This window comes from Rhinichthys klamathensis, unplaced genomic scaffold, assembly GCF_029890125.1.
Source record: "Rhinichthys klamathensis goyatoka isolate OS25496 unplaced genomic scaffold, OSU_Roscu_1.1 h1tg000731l_1, whole genome shotgun sequence".
Taxonomy (NCBI): domain Eukaryota; kingdom Metazoa; phylum Chordata; class Actinopteri; order Cypriniformes; family Leuciscidae; genus Rhinichthys; species Rhinichthys klamathensis.
In genome coordinates, this window is record NW_026607144.1 from 506,815 (window position 1) to 514,148 (window position 7,334).

A 7,334-nucleotide genomic window follows, 5' to 3' on the forward strand; every position below is an offset into this window, starting at 1 on the left:
CGTTTCAGTGTATATGCCTTTAAAAGATCATGAGCTTTGCTCACCCCGCCCCTCTGTTCTGTGTACACCGTTTGTAACACAATAACCATAACGCGTTGTTCATTATAAACGTGGGATTATGAATTATATTGAGAACGTCGTACATAGAAAACATGCCGTAATGTACCCTAAGTGTAAACCTTAGACACATTCATCGTGAAGCGTGCAGCTAGCGATTTGCAATGATATAAATATTAATATAAAGGTTAATAAAACGTTACACTCACTTCAGTTGTTCTAGAGGTTCAGCAGGAAGACGAATAGCTGGTACCGATCCTTTATTCAGGTGCAGCTTCTTAGCAAAACCAGCTTTATACTGACCCTCGTTTATAAAGCAGTCTGGTGAGAAATGATTCGCGCAAACATGAGAGCATTGACGTTGCTCGCGGGGAATATTCCCTTCGAAAACAAACTCAGCCACTGCGTCTTCAGCGGTTCGGATTTAGGAACATTAAAATGACTGTGTTCGTTATTACACCCAAGAACAGAACACCACAATCGCTTAGACGCCATTCTGCTCATAGACAGTGCTCCAGCATATCAACAATGACCGCGCCGGTCCGCGCAGACTATGATTGACAGCTGGCTCATGAGCGAGGGCGGGTCTGTGTTGAAACGATGCTGTCAATCAACAATCGCGGGAGGGGCTTCCGAGCTTGTGACGTCACACGGTCGAACGGCTTGATTTGAGGCAGGGGAAAACATATAAGGAGATTAAAACAAAAACACTGGATGGATTTTTATCATTATATGATGGTTGTGTACAGGCACTGCCAACACACATTTCAGTACAATCAACTTGAAAAAGTGCATGTACCATTATATGACCCCTTTAAGTAACTACATGTACTTATAGGGATAGGGTACGATTAGGATTTTGGTTGAGGGTTAATTTCATGTAATTATGCATAATTTACTGTTATTATGGTAAGTACATGTAACATATGTAACAAGGACACTGTATAATAAAGTGTTACCAAATATATTTGATGGTTTAAATGATAAACTCAAATCATTTGAACATTCATGCCTTAGTGACTCATAGTTTTGATTTTACGTTTGAGTAATTTTCCATGTGTTTGCATTAACATCAGGCCTTTAAATTCCCTCCAACAGCAACATTCCTCAATGAAACTTACATCTGAACAAAACACACACTGAGTGTTAATATGTGAGGTGTGTGTTCAGCGAGACAGGATTGAATCATGTAATAATGCTTTAGAATCTGGACAGAAAATGTTGTTTGTATGAAACAGTGAATTTTACAGTTCACTATTTTAATGCACGTGCATTGGTGTTTTATCCATTCATTTTTAATAAGTCTCACATGAAATATTCACATATTAATAATGATATTACAGGTGGCTTCCAATTTGTGTTTCAAAAGAATACTTTTAACTTTGTTTTTAAATGTTTGATGTATTTTTATGAATGGTTTCATGTAAAACCGCTTGTGTGTTGTGTTTCCTTACATAAAATGTTTGTAACATATATAAAACAACAACTTTCAAATATCATTTGAGGTTTAGTCAAATGATGTTTTCTCTTTAAATAAAATGCAATGTGCCTATACATTTCTGAGACAAAATATGCAAAGTTTATGGAAACCCTGCATATATACAGTAACTCCACCCTAACATCTCTAATCATGAATAAACCCTTCATGTGAAGTTCATTCTAACTGCTTCTAGTTACACTCGATTTTAAATCTTGTGTGAAACATTTATTTTTTACCCCTTTACCAGATGCCACATTTCTGACTGTTTTTTTTACCTTAAATAAAGGCATGTAAAACTAAAAGATGACGATGGAACGTGTAATTGGTAAAGATTGATGGCAGAATTACTGCAGGTTTTTCACTGCAGGATGCTGAAGCTCAAAGATCAGGAAGTTCAGGGACTTCAGTGAGGATTTGCTGAATCCAACAGGACAATATTTGAAGAACGACACAATCACTGATCAGACTTTACACACACATCCAGTGCAAAAGATGGAGTGATGGAGACACTAAGGTCTTTAAAAGGTAAGGTCTGTGATAGAGGTTTAATGCTGATAATGCAGCTTGGTTTGGCATTTTATTAATGACTGCCAAATTCATCTTAAGTAATAGGCCTACTTCATATAAAAAGGTCCTGATACAAAAATATGAGGATTAAAAACATCACAAAGCAGAAATAATCTTTCCAAACCCTTTTATAAACATAATCTGCAGCCATTGGTTTAAGAGATTCTCATGACTCTTCTGTTAGATGCAGTTGACTGTTTATGGAAATATGAAAATTGTGTCTTTGTCCCAGGAGAGACTCCGGGTCCCATTAAAGCCGTCCTCTGGGGTCTTTGGTTTCATCTTGTGTCCTAAACCTCAGTGGACGAAACATTTGTCCTGCCGTCTCTGTTAAAACCATCAGATCTAAACAATCACTCAATCCATCATGTGTTAATACACACTCAAACACAAACAGTGCATTAAAATGTGGATCCAATACATTCATTCGTTATAGAATAGTGCAGGCATCATTATTAATCATATTTAGGACTAAAGATGCACGATAAAAAAATCAATTACCAGACATAGCACTCACAAAAAACTATTTTTAACCAAGTAAACTAAATAAAACAAAATCACTAAACAAATCAAACTTAAAAGTGATATTTCCAGGTTTTCCATGAACCTCGTTATATTGTATCTATTTTCTGATTTGAAACTATATAGCGCCACCTAGTGAACATTATCTACAGTAATGCTGTAGCACAGGGGCCTCAGAGTGTCTTAAAGGGATAGTTCACACAGAAATGAATTTTCTGTCATCATTTACTCGCCCCAAACCTGTATGAGTTTCTTTACTGTGACTGGTTTACTTTATAGAGATAAAGTCGTCTACTCTTTCTCTCAGGACACAGAACAATGTGAAAAGGCCAGAATGAGACTTGCTTTTTTTAAATGATGACCTTATTTTATCACCATCTACTGTAAAAGGCAGCTGTGCTAAATTTTAATACAATAATACATTAAACAATAAAAGGCTTCTTTAATAGATTAATCTCTACTGAAAGAAGGAAAATCTTTATAAGGTTTCATTTTATAAGGTACTCTTTACTGCATCAATAATAAAAAAAAGAGCATTTAAATGAATCGTTGAGGTGTTGAAATTTGTCTATTATTCTATTCTTATGGTTAAGCCTAGTTTTATCACAGATAAACATTTGACATGGTGCCTTGGTAATACCCTTACGAAACAAAAATATATTGCAATATACTAGAATTTATATTGCAATACATTAGAAAATATATTTCAATATATCAGAAACTGCCTCATATATTTGAAAATATATAACAATATATGGATGGACAACCTATTGCTATATATTGATTCATATATTAAAATACATTGATATACAAACAAAACTGTATTACATTATTGCATGTATGTTTATTGAAACAAAGTATTTTTTTTATGAGTTAAGTAAGCTCATGCATAGGTTTACAGAAAGGTTGATTAACAATAGTCCAAATCAAATTTTTGCATGACATTCATTATATTTTACATTATATAGCCATATGGATGGACCATTCTAGGGCCGGGACTTTAACGCGTTAATTAAGATTAATTAATTACAGACTTTAACGCGTTAATTAATTACACAAATTATTTTAATCACACTTAGTTTTGCACCGCGGAACGTTTCTCACTGGATGAGTTTCGGCGGACCGATTATACTGGCGCACCAACTAGCGTTCATGATGAAGAAGCTGACGAGATCGCTTGCTTCATAGATCGCCTAGATCGCTTTGGTTGGCCGGTGGGAATTTTTGTTATAAAAAGCGAATGGATGGAAGCGTCGATAAGAGCATGGTTGTGTGCAATGCAACAAGGAATTCGCTATTGCTATTAGTGTAGTGTAGCAATATGCTACTACACTTAATGGCAAAAATTGTACTGGTCTGCTGGACACTTAATGGCAAAAATTGCACTGGTCTGCTGGACTTGGTTGAACAAAAATAAACTATGTTGTTGATTAAGCTTATGTATTCAGTCATTATTCAATAGTATACTGAAAATCCATGTGAAAAAAATTACTTCTCACTGTTCTCAGGTCAAATATTTATGCAATTAAAATGCGATTAATTTCGATTAATTAATTACAAAGCCTCTAATTAATTAGATTAATTTTTTTAATCGAGTCCCGGCCATATATTGTAAAATGTAGATGAGAGTATAAATTAAATTATCATTAACAGCAACAATTACAACATTTTTTAGTCCACTTTTTATTCCCCCACATGGTAAATTATTGTATACAATATATAATATGATAATTATATATAATATATTATGTAATATAAATCAATATATTTTTCAACATATTTAAGACATGTTTGCATATATATCTGATTATATTATCTGGTACATTGAGGTATATTAGCTCATATAATTTTACATATATATTTTCACATATATACAATGCCTCTTCCAATATATAATTTCATATAATATGGGACATATTTCAATATACCTAACAATATATTAAATAGTATAATAATATGTATTTATTCAATATATGAAAACGGCAATAATTGCAGTATTGTCCCATATATTGCAATATATTATTGCATATATATAATATATTATTATATAATATATCATATGATATATTACAATGTAAATTTCACAATATATGGAGACACATGAAATATATTGTCACATAATATATTGAGAAATATATTTTTGTTGCGTAAGGGTAGGCCTAGAATGTTTTCTCCTTTTTTAATTTAAATATTATGTTATTACCATGATCATAATGTAACGCCGTCAGTCCGATGATGAAGACAAAAGGCAGAGAAGATCAGATATAAGTCCTTTTATTTAAACTCAAAGTAGATTCAGATTATCCCAGGTGTAGAAACAGCAACTAGACAGAGTGTAGCACGCAATACACCCGCAATACCGGACGACTGAAGTGAGCACACAGAGGAACTGAAATACACAGTGATAATGAGACAATGACAAACAGCTGTGATAATTTCCGTGCAAAATATGCGGGGCTTGCATGATTTCATAATCCTCGCATTTTCGTTGCAAAAAAGTTTGCTTCACACAAGAGCAGCCATTCCCCCTGTTGCCATGGCAACGTTATGAAGTGACGTAATTACGCGACGTGAACATCATCGAAAAGCTGTAAAACAGAAGCACACTTATTTTTTTATATTTTATTTATTCATTTTTTACAGAAGTTGTAGCATATTCCTTTTGTAAAGCTACAGAACTTGTTTGACTCATCAATGTTTTGTAAGTTTGATGTGTTTATTAAGGTCTGAAATAAAACAAGATGAGAAATTAACTTTCTGTGATGTAGTCTGCTTGCTTATCATAGGAAGTAATAAGAAATGACTCTTTACATTAAGTTAGTAGCCTAGTGAGAACAGGGTGTTGGGGGAATCACTTTTTTTCTCTTTTTCATCAAACCGCAGTTTTTGCAAGTTCCCGCAATTTCATCGCATAAAATTGCATAAATATCCCACATATTCCATTGCTTTTTTTAAAGAGAACGGGCCGCATAATCAAGGATTTTTGCCCACAACAATCACAAAAAAACTCTGGACGTTTTTCTGGAAGGACTGATTTATCATGTTTGGTTTATTTTAATGTTAACAAAAATTCCAGGCACTTTCAGGTGGAAATGTTAGAAAACAATGGCATGGATAATCAGGAAAAGTGATTACCATGATATACCACATTCTAGAATGATTTACTATGATTAGCATGTTGGTAGAATGATGCTAGCATGATGTTAACATGATTAACATTTTGCTAACATGATGTTAATATGATAGCATAATTAGAATTTTGCTAGCATGATGGTAACATGATTAGCATGTTGCTAGCCTATTGCTAGCATAATTAACATGATGCTGGCATTATGCTAGCATGATTAGCATGTTGCTAATATGTTTTTAGCATGATGCTAACATGATTTTTATGTTGCTATCATTATGCCAGTATGATTTGCATGACGCTAACATGTTTTTAGCAAGATACTAGAATGATTTTCATGTTGCTAGCATTATGCTAGCATAATTATAATGCTGCTGCAATGATATTAGCATGATTAGCATGTTGCCATGTTTTTTGCATGATTAGCATGTTTTGCTAACATGTTTTTAGCAAGATGCTAGCATGATTAGCATGTTTTGCTAACATGTTTTAACAAGATGCTAACATGATTAGCATTTTTGCTAAAATGATGTTAGCACATGTTTACTTGTTTTTATCATGTTTAACCCTAAGCTAATTGCAATTAGCATGTAGCTATTCACAGTTAGCATATGTAGCATGTTGGACGTCCTGTTTGCTAGCATGTGTCAAAAGAGCCAACCCCCATCTCTATACGATGTTCTGATGCAGAGATAAAGGTCCTACAAAACTGTTGCTAAGGTACTGTTTTTGGTTGCTATGGAGTGGCTTGGCAGCTGACAATGATGAAACTTTAAAGGCTGCTTGTCACTATGAATGATATAAACCAACTCCCATGCCTCTTTGACATTCAGAATGGAAGATATCCCTCTTTGGATTTGAGTTGCTAGGGTGCTTGACAATGGTTGCTAAGGCGTAGCCAGGAAGTGTTGAGGTAATTCATGATTGGCTGTTTGCTGCCCCTAATCAAACGAGACCACCCTCGTGTTTCTATGACACTTCTATCCAAAGGCATCCCTTTGATCTCCTTCAATGGAAGTCTATGGAACTTGTTGCTATGGTGCTCGAAATGGTTGCTAGGGCGTGGCTTGATAGCTTCACAATGATCCTGAGAGACTGATTGGTTGTCTGAGAAAAGTGAGCCCGCCCCCTAGTCTCTAGTGGTGCAACGGATCATCATTGATCCGTGATCCGTTCGGATCAATATCTTCGGTTCGGCACACACGTGATCCGCGGATTAATTTATTTAAAAAAAAAATTGTAGGTGTTCCACCCACATCATGATCACAGTCAATTAGAGAACACATACAATTACATAGATCGACAGTGTGTGTGTGTGTGTGCGAGTGCGTGTGTGTGTGTGTGTGTGTGTGTGTGTCCTACGCATGTTCAGTCCACACACATCTCCACAGCGTGGCCATGGCGAGCGGAGGAACGGTGAGCTTGAACGCCCCGCGTCATTTAAATCCCCATATATGGGAGCATTTTGGCTTCCCTGTCAAATATAATGATGAAGGAAAGAGGTTAGTGGATAAAACCGTGACGGTGTGTGTAGGGTGCATGTAGGGTGGCCATACGTCCGGATTTTGGCCGGACAGTCCG